Raw genomic sequence first — 16,742 nt, forward strand, 5'->3', positions numbered from 1 at the left:
TGGCAGGAATACTCCCTCTATCAGGACTTTGTGTCCTTTGTTCCATGAGACTCCAAAGGATTTGATTCTGTCTTTTGGAAGCTTTGGGCTCAGCTTCCCATGATTCCCAAGAATGGAACAAGTACTCCAGGAGAATCATTGCTATGAATTTGGGCTTCTTCTGGTTTCCAATCAGTTACACAAACACTGAGCAATTGCCAAATATTCCACAGATTCCTCTTTCCTTCAACAGAGACAACTTTTAGATTTCATTTTATTTTGTGGAGTGTCTTTATAAACACTATTTTCAGGCTGCACTCAGAATTAGTTCATGACCCAGGGAAGAAAGTAACCATAAATCATCAGCTTACTTATACAGTGCTCTTTATTATATGAAATTTTATTCTATTCAAACTTTATTGCTTCAACAACTCTCCACTGTCTTCAAAACATGAATTTTGAAATTTACTTCTTTTCCAAATTTGTGAACTGGAAGCATTGACATATCATGAACTATTTTATCCTCTCTAAGAGCACAAGTCTGAGACATTATTGTGGTTCAACAGATTGTTAAGAAAATTCAAATTTTTCATAATTTGTTACATTGGCAAAGCTGTGAAGAAAGATATGTTAACATATTGCTGGTACAAGGTGCATGAAGGTTCATTTTTCTGTAGCTGTCATATCATACATGTTTCTTTCTTTGATTCATAAATTATATTTCTAGGAACTTATACCAGCAAAATGACATATTATAAAAGTATTTGTTGCAACATCATATGTAATAACAAAAGATTAGAATGAATCCAAATGTCCATCAATAGGATTATAGTCTTAAATGAAATATTAAACTAATTCAAAATATTATGGACTTTTTTTTGCCAAATGACATGGAAATTTAGCTAAGATATTTGCTAAGTGGAAAGACCAATGTGCAGATAGAAGTGTAAAGATGTTAATGTTAGTAAAAAATGGGAATTCTAGAAAACACATATTTGTATTTAATCTTATAACAAATAGCTGGAGATACATAAAAGACTAATGATCTTGAACATTGGTTGAACCATGAAAGTATAGAAACTGAGTGGATGGAATGTGGAATGTAGGAAGAAAACTTTTCAGTATATACTTCTATAGGTGTATATATACTACATGAATGGGTTACACATTCACATAGTGTATGCATAAATACAAATATACATCTAAAATGTATATTTTACATATAAAAAGTAATTAAATAGTATACAAAATATACATCTAAAAAGTAATGAAATATACATATAAAAAGCAATTAAATGGTAAAATTCATAGCCCTTTTAAGACAAAGAGTCAGTAACATCACAAATCATATTCAAAAAGAATAAGTTTATCATGACTCCAAAATCATACAGTATATTTTACCTAAAGCTGACCAAAATCTGGGGAAAACACAGAATGGGCTATGAGCCAAAGAACTGAAGGTTGAAACACACAGATGATTGCTGGCTTCTCTCAGATACATCAGCGATCTTAACTTCTAAAACTACTTAGATAATCGCAACCACACTCATTAAAGGAAGGGGAAAATCTTTTCTTACCCCAGGAAATAAACCTTTAATAACCCAAGTCTCAGCGAATCTCACCCACAAAATCAAATTGTATTGGTAAGTGTAAGCAAAATGTCCTAGAAGACAAAAACATTTCAGGATAAAATAGATATTATTCTTTATCAAATTAACAGAGAAGAGTAGCTATAAACTTAATGCAAGCTCTAGGCATTAGACCAGCTTAGAGAGGTAAAAGAAAAGATTATATGTTCCGGGAGTTTGTATCTTAGAAGCTAAACTTGCAAAACCAGTCTCTAGTCTGATATTTCTCAGAGGAAAAGTAAGATGAGTGTCTTTGTCATTGTTCAATGAAGAGCTTGCAACTATTCATTCTTAATATTTGACAGCATCTCAGAATTCAATTACATGTCCTCTGGAGTCACACCATCTTCCATGTATTCTATTTTAGTGGACAGAGAACTGGTTTTAAAGTTAGGGAGGCATAGATTCCAATTTCAACAATATCATTAGCTGACCTTGGGGCAATCCATTTCTTCTCTGCATGCATTCATTTCTTCTTCTGAAGAATACGGTTTTGGATCTAGATAATCTCTATAATACTTTTGGGCTTCACATATGATGATTCTATATATTGAAAGAAATAAATGTCCTTTAGAGTGAGACATTCAAGTGACTCCGTTCTTTATATTGAACTGCACAAAGCAAGTCACATAGATTATCTGGTTTACGTTCTCAGAAGCAAGCTAGATTAGAAGTCTAGCTAAATCCTTTCCCTTTGGGACTAAACATGCAAAGTTTAAACATCTACATTGCCACTATATTGCCTTGTCTCCATTAAAAATATTTTCAAACATGAAACGTTATTGTTATCTTCATTTGTTTTATGTGTCTCCCTCACTATCTGAGCTTTCATTATCTAAATATTTGTTGTAACAATTAGCAAAAACCCTTTATCAAGAAACTCAACATCCAAGTTGAAAACCCGCTCTAACAAATTTGCCATATATACACACATTTATGTTGTTTGCAAGTCTAGTCTAGAGGAAGCAGAGTATGCTGAAGCTTTATCTCAGCTATTTTTTCCCATGGGACCATATCAAGAGTTCATATTGCTTAAATGTGTCATACTTTAATAATATCTTTCTCACATTACGAAGTGGAATGTTTTAAATAAAGTGCAAAAATCAATGAATAAAATAAGAAAAATGAATAGGTAATTACCTAATTAATCAGAGAGACTAGCAAGCCTATGCATTAGAGAAAATTTGGAAGAGTAAAGTGAATTGAGGGAGGAGAAAACCATCACTATCTTTTGAACATATTTCAGTGAAGCCACCAGTCTATTCTACCAATGTGACTATTGTAATCAATGTCACCAATGACTCCACACTGCCAAAAACAAACAGTTGATTTTCAACTACTAATTTATGCAACTTTTCACCAGGATTAGACACAGTTATGTGTACAAATATACTCTCTTCACTTTCAACATAGCATGTTCCCAACTTTCCAATGTCTGAATGCTGAGAGATTCAGATGTTCACTTCTGAAACTTATCTTTTCTCTCTCTACGTTTGCTCCCAAGGTAAACTCATCCAATTTAAATGCTACTCATAAACCGATCAAGTCATATTTTGGTTTCATATCCCTGTTGTGCTTCATTGGAACTCTCTGAATCTTGTATTCCTACCTTCTCTCTAGATTACAAAAAACACTGATTTGTAGCATTAAATGAATGGTGCAAAAGTACCCAAAGCATGGCCAGTTTTCCAGATACCATTGTGATTAGCTCTTTTGAACCAGAAGTATTTGTTTCCACACATCACTGGATATCTCTAACTGTATACTTGAAATCTTTCCTTCGATGTTAAGTAGTCTTCTCAAACATATGACCAAAACACAATTTTTAAGTTCTTCCTTGCCAAACCTAATCCTCCACAAATGTCAGATGACACCATCATTTACTCAATTTATCATCCAAGATTTCTTGGGAAAGTTTAAGACTTTCCCTGTTAACTTTTAGTTTAAAAGGTTCTAAAAGGAGTTTCCCAAACCACTAAAAACTTGGAGGTAAAATTCTTCTAGGACATTGGAGACTGGTACAGTTTTATCTCCTGAATAAGGATCTAAACTTGTAGACTCAGAACCTGGTTTTATTTATTTATTTTTAATTTATTTTTTATTGGTGTTCAATTTACTAACATACAGAATAACCCCCAGTGCCCGTCACCCATTCACTCCCACCCCCCGCCCTCCTCCCCTTCTACCACCCCTAGTTCGTTTCCCAGAGTTAGCAGTCTTTACACAGAACCTGGTTTTAGATGGATGAGGAAAGCTCAACTTTAGAGAACATCTCTTAAAAAGAAGCGCATAAAATGTTACTTGAAGTATTTTTATAATCACAATGTAAAGTCATATACAAAAAGGACAATAATGTGATAAGAATTGAACTTTAACATACATGTTTTTAATATCCAAGCTAGTAAGAGAGTGACACAGCTTTGGTACCCTCTATAGGGACTCTGGGAACCATGGAAATTCATGTGAATTAGTGCTACATCTGTTCCTGCCCTGTGTGGCCACATCATTGCTGATAGGATCTTATATTTTGGGCTAACTAGAGTGGACATTTGATCTAATCACGAATCAGGGTATTTGCACGTGTTTGTATGAGCATGTACTTTCTTCATGCCAATTCATAACTCACCAGAAAACCTGCCCTACATATATTTGCAGGATCAAAAACCAGAAAGAGGTCTGGATTCTCCATCTTTATAACAAAAAATTTTAACATATAGAGAACTAGACAGGATAATGGACAATGTACCCAATATGGAGATTTAATATTTGATAACAAGTTTGAGATGTTAATTTTGTATCCTTTTATTAATGTGATTATGCATGGTTTAGTGTTCCTACCAGAATCCATTCTTTCCTTCTTTTTACATATAACCATTACTGTGAAGATAGTATGTATTCCTAGGAAGAAGACTTATTCTATGAATGCCAGTAGTCATGTACAAGGTATGCAGGGCTTGGTGCTAAATTCTGATGGAAATATGTGTCCCTGTGCATCTCTGATCCTGTAGCAGTAATATTGTATCATTCTTATTGCCAGCAATATCTCCAGCTTGGTTCCAGAGAGAATTCCTAAGAATAACCTAGCTAGACTGCCAGAAATGTTCTCCTTTCTTTGGGAGGAGCTGCTTAGGAAATCAAATGCCTGTTCTCCTTTCTCTCATCTCATTTGCATTTTCAAAGAAATGAAAACCATTCTAGAGTACACTTTCAAACTAGTTTTAAAGGTCCAGTGTTCTGAGTTTCTCTCCTGCTCCAAAATTCTCTCACATAATTGTGGCTATATTTCAAAATAACTTTATTCTGGGATGCCTGGGTGGCTCAATGGTTGAGCATGTCTGCTTTTGCCTCAGGGAATGATCCTGGAGTTCTGGGATTGAGTCCTGCATCCGGCTCCCTGCATGGAGCTTGCTTCTCCCTCTGCCTATGTCTCTGCCTCTCTCTTTCTGTGTCTCTCATGAATAAATAAATAAAAATATTTTTTAAAATAACTTTATTCTAAGTACAGAGTGTCCAGTTTGTTTATGGTTCAGATTCCCCCAGCCCCAAAGTAGTCTCAGATATCTCACTAGTACCCTTACACGGAACAGATAAGAAAAATCTTAACTACATGAACAGACATGCAAAAAATACATACAATTTTAAATAAATACATAACATGCCATATATTCATGACATATTGTGTATATTTACTTTAAATGCACATATATATTTAAAAGCACATAATTTGTTTGTTGTACACCTATAAAACTTGGGTCCTATAACATCTTTGTTCTGTCATTTGAAGCTTGCATAGTAAGTTCTCTGTTTCAGGTGTATGTATACATTGTATTATTGTTTAAAATATGGCTTCCTTAGGAGTGAGAACTGTATCAACTTAATTTATGATTTCTGCCCTCTGCTTTGTCTTGATTCTTGGAATACAGTAAGTACACAAAATTTATGGAATTATAAATTTGTAACCTAGAAAGCAAGGTGAGCAATGGAAATATAGAAATCATAGATGGCAAAACAAAAATAGACCCTCAGAAATCAGAATATTTTTATTCTACCTCGGGGATGAGTTGAAGCATGTTGGGAACCAAGGGTTGGGATTAGGAGACTGGCTAGCCATCCTATGGGCAAGGGAATAAAACTGGATAGATTGAATAGAGAACAAAACAGTCAAATTTTAGGGTGAAAATTAAGTCAAATGTGAATGGCCGGCAGTTTCAGTTCATAAAAATAGCTAGAATGGACATCTTTCCCACTCTTCTAATAAGAAAATTGCTAACCAAACATGTTTTTACAAAATTTATCAGAGAACTGAGATCACAAGGACAAATAACCTAAAACATGGAGAGAGACGGACATCAGTAATGAAATGTAAGACTTAAGCTCTTACTTACCTGGGACATTGATACTGAATGCCATACAAGCTAATAAGAAGGACAAACCAGAAAATTATAATGAATTGCTCACAGCTAAGAATAGATTAGTGAAAGACTATGAAATTGCTTTGGGCCACGGAGAGAGGAATATTCATATACTCCAGGATTTTCCATCAAGTACTCATAAGGAAGATGTGGGAAAATCCCAAGAAAATTTTCACAATGAGGAGAGAGGAACGAGTTACTGCTAAAGCTTTGCCTGGTTGCCAACCCACTATCTCCCCTGTGAAACAAAACACTTGACTTGCATATGGAAAAGTAACCAAATTTTAACTACAGCTCGTAGTTAAGAACAGAAAACCAAACCCCATGCCTGATAAATGAGGAAGAATAAATGCAAAACCCAGTATGGCATCTGGAGGAAGGCAAGGACACATAAAAAGCCCATACCCTCAGGACGCCTGGGTGGCTCACTGATTGAGCATCAGCCTTCGGTTCAGGGTGTGATCCTGGTCCAGGGATCGAGTCCCACATCAGGCTCCCTGCAAGGAGCCCGCTTCTCCCTCTGTCTGTCTCTCTTCCTCTCTCTCTGTGTTTCTCATAAACAAACAAATAAATAAATAAATAAATCAAATATTTAAAAAGAATAAACATTTTTTTTTTAAAAGTCCATACCCTCAAGGCTCAGGTTCACAGTGCCTAAGACTAAGTTTTAATTAGAACACCAGAGAATGTCCCCAGGACTCCCTCCCACATGCTAACAAACATTGAGTGAAAATAACATTGGGATGAAGCAAAGAGAGTACAAAAGAATTTTCTCTGGAGAGCAAAGTAAATGGAAAATCCAGGGTCATGGGGTAGACCCAAAACCAAGTTGAGAAAAACTTTAAACCCAGTCCAATTCCTAAGTATATTAGCACAAATCACCACATCAAAAGACTGCAAGAAGAAAAGGCATGATTATCTCCAAGTATAAAAATTATTAATACTAGTACCCACCATTCTATACAATATTCCAGGCTTTTAACAACAATAACAACAACAATAGAAACCAAATAAAACAATCAAACAATCAAAAACTCAACAACAACAAAATCTATGAAGCATACATAGAAGCTGAATAAACACAGTCTGAAGGGACAAAGCAAGCATCAGGATAAGACTCACACATATTCACAGATGTTGATATTATCAGAGAGGAGATTTAAAATAATTATTAATAGTGTGTCAAAGCCCTTATTAGAAAAAAATAGAGGGCAAAATACAAGATCAAATAAGTAGTGTCATGACAGATAGAAGCCATAAGAAAAAAAATAATAAATTGTTAAACTAAACATAAAAACAGAAATCACAGTAACAGATATGGAGAATGCTTCCAATGAGCTTACCAGTAAACTCCACAGACAGTAAAGAACCAGTCAGGTTAAAATAAATTAATAGAAATCACTCAAGTTAAAATATAAAGAGGGAAAAGAAAGAGTGAAAACAAAGCAAAACAAAACAGAGCAGAACATTAAGGAGATGAGGGACAACATAAAATGGTATTTGGTTTTGGAATGATGAAGGAAAAGGAGAATAAATATTTGAAGAAATAATAATTCAGAATTTTCCAAAATTAGTAGCAGACACCAAACCACAAATCCAAGGTCAGAGAACATAAAGCAGAATCAGTAGCAATAAAACTACACTTGGTTTCTATTGTTTTTGCTGAAATTCAAGGACAAAGAAAAACCTTGAAGGCAGTTAAAACAAAAAAAATTACTGAAAGAAAAACATTTGTTAAGAGTTACAACAGACTTCTCATTAGAAATCAATGTAAGAAGGAAGGCAATGGAATGACACGTTTAAAATAATAAGAGAAAAAAAAATGTTATCCCTGAATTCTATATTCAGTGGAAATATCTTTGAAAGAATTTTTAAAAATTCAAGTATCTTTGAAAAAATTAACTTTTGAATTCAATTTCAACATGTAAAGAACTTTGAAAATTGTCACTTCTATCTTTAGAAGAAAAACCTGAACAAACGGAATATCAATGACTATTTGTGAATCCATCATTAACAGAGGTCACACTATTACCGCTAAAATTTAGAGAGACAGACAAATTTGGAGACTCACAGCTGAGACTTCCTTGTCTGAAGCAGAAGCCACTATGAAATGGAGCTATAAACTGGTAAAGAAACTTAAATAATGATTTTGATTAATTTCTAGAGCTAAGTGTGGATTAATATGAGAAAGAAACTCTTGAGAATTAGACTCCCTCTAACTCTTAGAATTAGAGGGAAACCCACAATCCTGAGTTCTCCCTCCAAGGAGATCAACAAGTTCTAACAGTGAGGATCTGAGAAAGATCCTCCTGTGGCTTTGTCAGAAGGAAGGGAAACTATTACACTTTCCACATAGTATTCTCCTTAACAAAGACCCATTCTCCAAGGACAAAGACTGCCTTGTAATATTTATTAATATCCGATAGTCCTCAGAGCACATTTTGGGAAAGCCTTGATAGAAGTGTTGTATATAATTCATCTGGCACAGAGAAGGTATTCAGTCCTGGTAGCTATTATTGCGATTATTGGCATGATATCTCTTCTTCTCAACTCCCTGGTTAATAAACTTTGAACCATAGGTATAGTCCCCCCCAGCTGCATAATTTAAAATATATGCTTTAGGCAAAAGCACACCTCAAACATTCTTCCAAGAAGAGCTACTGAGGTAAGCACTATGATATCAGGAGTTCTGGGATCAATTGTGTTCGCTGAAAAATACTTTTCCCACTTGTTTGTAAGTGCCAAATTCAAATAAAAACATCTTTAAGAGGAAAAAAATCAGCAAGCTTACTGATTTATTTCTTTTCTTAACAATTCAGTTTTATAGGAGGAAAGGGGCTGAAAATGGCTTCCAGGTGCACAGAAGGTGGCATGAGAGTAGTAGGAAGCATGAGACGTGAAGGCTGAATCTTCTAATGTGTTCTCTCAATTTCCCAATTTTCTGTAGGCTCAAATGTTTCTGCTGTGACTTGTTTAAAACTATTGACCATGTTGGTGTGTGTGTGTGTGTGTGTGTCTGTCTGTCTGTTTATGTGTGTTTAAGATTTATTTATTTTAGAGAGAGAGAGAGAGAGAGGGAGCTGAAGTGAGAGGCAGAGGGAGAGAGAAACTCAAGCAGACTCCACACTGAGCTTGGTGCCACACTCAAGCCTTGATCCCATGACTTTGAGATCATGACCTGAGCTGAAACCCAGAGATGGTTGCTTGACCAACTGTGCCACCAAACTCCCTATTGATCATTTTTGAACAGAGCAATAACTCAGCTCCTCAGGACCTCCAGGAACAATCTCTGAAGAAATTTTTCTTTTGAATAGTAGTGAGTTTATTTATCAAGAATCCACACTCCCTGAGTCAAAAGAATAAGACGTAGGATTGGCAGGGGATCTTGATATATCCTTCTTTTCTTTCCAGATCACTTGGGGTGGGGGGCACATTTATTTGCCTTTTTGATAACAAAGTGTGTTTTGAAAAATAGGAACATGGCATGAATTAGGCCCTTGTCAATTCGCATAAAAACTCTAAAATGCCAACATCACCTCCCAGTGCTTTAAGTGTTCATTTTATTCTCCATGGCAATCTCTTACATTAAAAAAAAAAAAACAGTCCTGTGAGTCACTCATGTTTATTTATATTCCATGGAGAGCTGGGGGATAAACAGTAAATTAAAAGCTGAGTTTGCACAGAAAGGATTTGGGAGAGGGGAGAAAAGCTTTCCACGAGCACTACCACAGTTGTGTTTAGTGGTTCTCCATAAGACATGTGGTACAGTGTCCTTGTTTGACTTCTTTATAATTACCTAAAGTACCATTCATCAATTCCCTAATCTCAGTCATTTCTACCTGTGCTTCATAGCCACAGCCATGAATTTTCTCAGGAAGTCGCCACAGATTTTTTCAATCTATGATAGTGATTTCCTTCCTGATATAACCTAAAGTAAGAAAGGGGCTCCTGACAGAGCACTCTCACTCCACTCTGTCCAGTGGCCCAAGATTTGATCTTACTGAATGCTCAGTCATTGGACCTCAGTAGCACTCATTGGTACCTGGCATGCATGAATGACACAACTAGTTAGTGGTCTGCATGTCTGTAGCTCTAGCCTCCTAAGCAGTGCAAGAGAGAAATCTGCATAGAGGAACCACCATTCTTAGGCCCAGTTGCAACTTGCTGATTTGTCCTCATTCTCTCCCACGTTTATTACAATTTTGCCTTCAACCATTCATATTCTTTCACAGGCATCAACTCATTGAAGCTTGTTTTGTGAGGCAGTCGCTCTTCATTGTCACTGTTGCCTTGGTGAAGCATGCTCTCCTGGACAATAGTGTAGCCAACTCTTTCAAAAATGTATGAATCCCACCCCAAATTCCTCTCATGAGAATAAGTTTTTTCAAGCTACTTCTATTGTTTCTATTAAAACCAAGTTAAAATAAATAAATAAATTAATAAAACCAAGTTAATTTAAAGCTTTACATTGAATGATTAATGGAAAGTCACTAAAAACATATCAGATTAAATTGTGGCAAGGCTATCATAAAAAAGTAGAAAATAAATAGTACTAATTTAAAAGAGTCTGAACTCAGATTACCACACATCTTGCCCTCTGAGAGCTCCTTCATTGAGAACATATACTTTGTTCTTTGTTTCTGTGATAAATCATAATTCCATTACAGGCAGTGAATGGGGGGGGGGGAATCCATTGAACTGCAGAAAGAGTGTCTAGAAGACCCACAGTGAGTCTGGCACCTATACCTCAACCTGGGCCCAGATGCCCAGAGCAAATCCTCGTCCATCATCCAGGGCCAGTGAAGCTTGAAAGTGAGAGCCCAACCCACAGACACCATCTGGGGAAGTAGAAAGAGTCTGGGAAGCGGGAGTCAGAAAAATTGGCTTTGAGGCTTGGCTGTGACTCTTTCCAACAGAAATTTTCTAGGCGAGTCACAAAATTGCTCTGAGTCTAAATTTCTTTCACCTATAAATTAAAATGGGAATAACATAACAATTCCACTTTGTCTGCCTTGGAAGTTTTTTGTGAATATAGGAAACAGAGACCTTCCCCTCATATCTTCTAGAGAGAAGCTCTGCTCTTCTCCCCATGCTTTTATCTCTCTACACTCTTCCATTAAAAGCTTCTTAAAAGTGATATAAAGGCACTAATCTGTCAATGTGGGACATTTACTGAATTATGTTTTACTAGTGGGACTTACATATCAATATCTGCATGTTGTCTTTGTCCTTGCTGGTAGTAAATTGACCTAGAATTTTCCTCTTCATAAAGGCAGATCTCTGTTGCCTCATTTGGGACCTTCGTAATTCTATATACTAAGGATTAGGTATAAGGGAATAGAGTCCAGCTCCAAACTACATTCTACATTCCTTATATGGAGCCTTGAATCATGAAACAAAAGTCCAACTATCAATACCATGCACTTTGTGTATCATCTGATTATTTAGTTTCTATTACAACTTTGGTCAAAAACCTAAAGCATAGTAGGAGTTAAATGACCAGAAAACAAAAAGCCGCTCCAAACCCCTAACAGGGCAGATCAGAAAATATATGTCTCAAGAAATAATTTATTCAGGTCAAACAGAAAAACAAGATACAAATGATAAATATAATCATTTCAATGTCATGAATTGTTGCAAAAGTGAAAGGAGGAGACATCAATTTCTAATAGAAATACAGAACTGAGATCTTGATCTTGTTTATTTAACCCCTGCAAGAGTTTTATCTACCAACCAGTGCCTCTGACTTTCACCAAGGAGACAGCATGGCTTGGATAACCCCTGCACTTTTTATTGAGCAAATATGAGGTGTTTTGTTGTTGTTGTTCCAGCAAGAGATCTCAGACAATACAATTATCTTATGCCTCAGTTTCCCTACCTATGAAAATGGACTTCATTGGAGCAGTGCTTCCCTTCAGCAAAAAGTTTGGTGGAACAAATGAAATAATAGCTGGGAAAATTTTCTGTAAAGTACAAAGCAAATATATATATATGTATATATATATATATATATATACATATATATATATACACACACACGTAATTATAGTTTTTGAGACAGAATATGTGTCCCTCTTCCTTTCTTTAGGCATGCTTTTTGAACACTTAACATACCTAAGCATATTGTAAGCTTTTGTAGCATGTATTCTTTCATTGAAATCTCACACAAATATATGCTTTTATTTGAGTAGCTCAGTGGTTGAGCATCTACCTTCAGCTCAGGGCATGATCCCAAGGATCAAGTCCCACATGGGGCTCCCTTCAGGGAGCCTGCTTCTCCCTCTGCCTATGTTTCTGCCTCTCTCTCTCTCTGTGTCTCTCATGAATAAATAAATAAAATATTTTTAAAAAAGAAATCTCACACCAACTCTTTTGAGATAGAAATTATTGCCATCTCTTTATAAATAAGCAAAATAAGGCTGGGGGAGTGGGTGTTCTTCACTGCGCATGAAGCCAGATGTGGCCATTTCTTGGAGATTCTGACTGAGTTGCAGTGAATAAAGTTATCTCTAAACCTCCTACCACCCATTTTAACCATATCACCTTGAGTGACATATGGTGAAGCTAGATGTAGATGAAGAGAGAGAAATCGAAAAGAAGTTTACAGTTCTATTATATTCATCATGCCTTGGAGGGAACACAGCACAGAGTGAAGGACCACATGGGGAGGCACCAGGGCTATTCACAAGGCGGAGAGAACTGTGAGTAAGCTCTTGTTCTGTGGCTCCTGCAGGAAGGAACAGGCAAGGCAAGCTGGCTTAGCAGTGGCTAAGGTAAATAATGTAAATAATTTCAGCGACTCTGGGGCCTAAGGGCTGCCGTTGGTTGTCTGGTAAATGGCCCTAGGGCAATTAAGGTAGATATATCATGGCCTAACAAAGGAAGAGGATGGGGTTCTGAACTGGATATTCAATGGAAACAATTGATCAGCTTCCAGTTAGGACCTCCAAACTGGGTCAAGATAACACACACACACACACACACACACACACACACACACACTATATCACTCCATCTAATATTTGGAAGATACATTTAACAATTTGTTTTATTTTTTTCTTTTTTGAAAGAAAATTGAGAAGATAGCTTATAGGGTGGCAACACAAAAAGGAGGTAAGAGATTTGGTCTAGGGTCAAATCTCAGCCATCCTGCTTACCAGCAGAATAAACTTGGACAATATACTTAAACTTTTTAAGTCCCCGTTTCCGTATATATAATAATAGAACTCATTTGGATGTGCCTTATAGTGAGTTTTCTATATATATATTAGTTTACTAAAATTCAGCATCTAGATTAATTTGCACAGAGCAGCATTTAGTCCTTCACAATAATTTGTGAGATTTTGCTACCCTATCCTTCTCAAGTGAGAGCATTTAAATAAATTATAACTGCTTATTATAGACTCTAAAATCAAGTTTATTAGAATGACATGGAAATAAAATTTATAACATTTAAAAATCTTGGAATCTCTTAAAATAATAATAGCAATAAAAGATTCCTGTGGAACTAATGAGTGTCTTACCATATCCATCTTAATGATAGAATCACTGAAAATCAGTGAAGATGTATCATATAGCCAAGATAATGTATTTTATTCACTCATTGTCTCATTACTAATCCAGAAATAAATGCAGATTAAAAATGTTAGACTAGAATGGAACCCTGGAATTCATCTGGTTTAGCACCATCATTTTAAAAATGGACTCCTGTGGTTGGAGAGGATCCCTATCTGTAGTATCCTTGAAGAAACTTGTCCTCAAGATCTCAAGCAGAGCAGACTCAAGTTCATTTTCCTTAGATGGACTTTTAGATTTTCCAGAAGGCTAAGACTTCTATTTAGAAAAGTCAGAAATAGCCCCATTAAAGCAGAAGCCTTTGACTTCTACTTCACTGCACACATAGTTCTCCATTTTACTTGTGTTCTTCCTCATTATAGAGACCTGGAAAAGGTACTGGATGAGGGTCATGGAAACTTTATAGACTTGCAGAAATCACTCTTTGCTCAGATCCTCATTATTAAAATGAGCTCTATAATGATACCCACCTCCCAAGAATGTTGTTGAACATCAACTCACATGGCCAACGTGGTGACTAGCACATATACGTTCTTTGGTCTTGATTTTCACTTAATGTTCAATGTAGTTTCTCTTATCTCATTATATTAATCTTTCATAATTCTTAACTTCTCTTAAGCACCATAATCCCTTTTGAGGTCTTGACGGATATTTCTATTATTGTTCCAAAGTCCTTCACTTATTCCTCAGAATGAATGAAGTTATTAAGTAGGGAAGCATCTTCTATTTAATATCCATCTAAAATGTACAGAGAGACTGTCTACTGTGTTTTGTGTCTCATGGGACGTTCTCTTAGATCTCTTTCCCCAATCATTTGTCACTTTATGTTTTTGTGTTGTCACTTATTAATATCCAAGTGCTTTATGCTAATCATTTTGGTGGGGAAAACAGAGAAGTTTCAGAGAGAGAGAGAAATGCTGTGTGTCTCTGAAAGCATATTTGAGGACAAAGTACTTTGAATGACAGGAATGATGATACCATTCTTTCTTGTTGAACTCCTAGGATTGGGGTAGGTAAACCCACCACTTGCCCCAAGCCAAGCTGTGGGGAGATCAATGTTTACACTGTGTGCAAGCACATATGAAATAAACGACGTGGGAAGAAGGTTCACCATCTATTTTAAAATGCTACCTTCTATTTTAGACTGAACATGTACAATTTCTGTTTAGCAATTTCAGCTAATTGTTGGATTAACATTTTTGGGAACAGATTGCAAACTTCAAAATGGAAAAGATCATTTTAGGGAGGGAAGCTAGGCAGCTGTCAGGGAGTCGGAATTAACATACATTTGCATAACAGATGTACAGTAAGGTGTCTATGACAGACAATCACTGAATATTAATGCTATAGACCACGACATCATTTGCGTAAATGCTGTCTGCTGGGTATTGAGGTTGGTGTGCTCTTTGCAGAAGACAAAGGGCCAGAGATTGGAACAGATGCACCAGATACGCCGATGCATCTTAATTTATGACATCCTCATGAAAGACCTTGTGGTGTGATTTCAGATTTTATTACAAATAATTTGGAGATAAAGGAACTAAGTAATTATCTTTTCCCCTACAGTTAGTCTCTCTCAAAGGAAGAGGGTTCATTTGTGGACTGCCATTGTGATGCTCTCAGGAGAGTGGCATTCTTTTTATGAAGTGGGGGTGGGGTGAAAAAGAAAAAGAAAGCATTCCTTAAAGTCAACGTTGTGCATTGAATAGATTTGGCTATTAGCATGTTGTCGGACACCTGTCACAGAGCAACTCACCCCCCCACACACACTTGAATGAAGCAGCAGGTGATTCTATGACAGGTTTCAAATGGTATTTTTTAAAAAGTGAATTAGCATTGAAGTATAAAACCCATTTTGTTAAGTCAATGTTCTGAACATATGTTGAGCTTGTACTATATGCAAGGCACCAGGTTTCTTTTCTTTGGTATCTTAATCAATTCCTTGCTTTCTTCTGGCCAGTCTCTACTGGACACCCTCCTCAGTAATTACACTCCACAGAATTGCTTGCCTTGTTGACCTCCCAGTGCACAACCAGTTCTTGATTGGCTAATTAAAAATGTCATGCATTTGATCAATATATATTTTAGCACATCAGATGTGACAAGCCTTGTATTAGGTGCTCAGTATGCAAAGGCACAGCTTCTGTCCTAAAGATTCACTGTCTAGTAGGGATGACAGTCAACAAATGTTTATTGAGCAGTTATTGTGCATTAGCCATTGTCAAGGTGCTAGAGATGCAGCAATAAATAAACCTGATGATCACTACTCTCAAGACACTTTCTGATGACAGAAAGACAATAAATTGTAACCAAATAAATAAGATGGTATTAGGTACAGGTAAAATAAGGTAGTGTGAGAGAGAGCAGTAGAGAGTGCCTGGGAGTGACTGGGTGTGGGGCCTGTCTGCTTTATTTTAAACTGCAAAAGACCTCTCTATAAAAGTTAACAATTGACCTGATATCTGCATGGTGAGAAGGAAGCAACCATATGGAGCATCTGGAGAAATGCCATTTTAGTAGAAGAAATAGCAAATGCAATATTCCTGAGACGGAGCTCATAAACATGCAAATAACTTGTTCACAAGGAGCTAACTTCCAAGTATTACATAGTTTGTACATGTAATGGATGGGGACAAGGGAGACAGTTCCTGATCCAACTGCATTGGAGTGAAGGTCAAAGGAGTTGGCAGAAATAATTTGTTTCTGTTGAGTCTCTCCTATATTGAAATCTAAAGCTTGGAAAGACACTAAGTCTTCCTGTAGTGAGTCTCTCCTGTATTGAAATCTAAAGCTTGGGAAGACACAAAGGACTCTCAAAAGAAAGCCTAGCATATGCAAAGACCTTCAAAAGAGATGCACAAGAGCAAGGCAGTTCCCCAGAATTGCATTGTGGATACATGTGGCTAATTCATAAACTGTTTGGGGGAAGTGTCACAATATAAAGCTGAAAAGGTAGGGTTGGGGCTACATTGAGAGGAATTTGTTAAGTTATGGAGGTTTTGAGGCAGGGAATAAGCAGACATCTAATTCAGAAATCTCATCTGGAAACACTGCATAATCTGGTAGAGTGGGCATTGCAACATGCTAAATTATGTACCACTTGTTTTCTGGCCCTTGTTTTTGAAACCTCTCACGTATGGGGATAAAC

General features: G+C 36.4%; 1 long non-coding RNA gene across 6 annotated transcripts in view; it reads right to left on the reverse strand.

The window, feature by feature from the left end:
- The window catches only part of LOC140621086 (uncharacterized), a 94,944-nt gene that overhangs the window by 1,971 nt on the left and 76,231 nt on the right, over positions 1-16,742 (reverse strand). For 4 of the 6 annotated variants that reach the window (XR_012020807.1, XR_012020806.1, XR_012020812.1 and 1 more), the window contains one exon: positions 2,042-2,150. This is a non-coding gene — a long non-coding RNA (uncharacterized lncRNA). Of the gene's footprint in view, positions 1-1,296; positions 2,151-16,742 lie in introns of those variants that run through there. The other 2 variants (XR_012020804.1, XR_012020805.1) reach the window with 1 other exon arrangement.

This window comes from Canis lupus, chromosome 2, assembly GCF_048164855.1.
Source record: "Canis lupus baileyi chromosome 2, mCanLup2.hap1, whole genome shotgun sequence".
NCBI lineage: Eukaryota > Metazoa > Chordata > Mammalia > Carnivora > Canidae > Canis > Canis lupus.